Source organism: Merops nubicus, unplaced genomic scaffold (assembly GCF_000691845.1).
Source record: "Merops nubicus isolate BGI_N331 unplaced genomic scaffold, ASM69184v1 scaffold19181, whole genome shotgun sequence".
NCBI lineage: Eukaryota > Metazoa > Chordata > Aves > Coraciiformes > Meropidae > Merops > Merops nubicus.
This window is the reverse complement of record NW_008587813.1, coordinates 21,462-22,403: the sequence shown is the minus strand read 5'-3', so window position 1 is coordinate 22,403 and position 942 is coordinate 21,462.

Here is a 942-nt window from a genome sequence, read left to right as displayed (position 1 = left end):
AACTGGATCTAACCTGTAAGTCAATGGTGCTTTCAGCAAGGGTTAAGACTATATGCCCTCTAGAGGTCCTTCCAGCCTAAACAGTTCCTAGCTTCAGGAGCAGAACCAGTTTATTATAGTTACCTGTTTTCTTTGTTTCCTCTAGTAGTTATTCTTTATTTGTAAGTTTGTCTCCTGAACTATTAAAACAGAAAAAGGCCAGAAGCATACAGATTTCTAGGCATGCACACGAAGTAAGGGTCAAAGCTTCTTTAAGGTTTGCTGTAAAACACAAACCTCAGACTAAGCGTGTGCTGTGTCAAGAGTTGTGCCTTGCCTGGGCTCTCTCCCTCCTCATAAAGCTGCCCTGGACAACAGAGAGCCCACTTACCAGCCTGAGTCAACTGCCAGTTACTCTGAAAGCTTGCACACAGGGCTCTGCCAGATCAAAAAACTGACCAGAAGAAATCTAAAATCCTATCATATTATCCAGGACTGCTCTTTTGTTACACAAATGGGAAAGTCTTGGGGGAAAAACAGTCACTGTAAAAAACAGTACATTCCTAAAAACACCTGGACATTGGCTCAAAAAAATCCCGAGTTTTTATGCACATCATACATTCCCATTAGCCATGGCTGACATAAAAAATCTTAACCAGAATCACAATGCATGCATCTTTTATATTTGAACTTAGATCAGCAATTATCTATGAAGAAAACAGTACTTTTGCTGCCAAGCCAAAAATTCCACTTCTCTCTCCTCTGTCCCATTGTCAGACCAGTATAACTCAAAATGCTTCTACTTACTAATTCAGGCCAAAGAAAAAGATGTTCGTAAGCTGTTTTAGTGACATTTTATTAAAGTAATTTTTCAGGTTTCACCCTCCCCCTCCACATATGTGCAAATTTCTTCTCCTGGCAATAAGCCACCGACCCACTCTGCGGCGGAAAACAGTTGTAGGG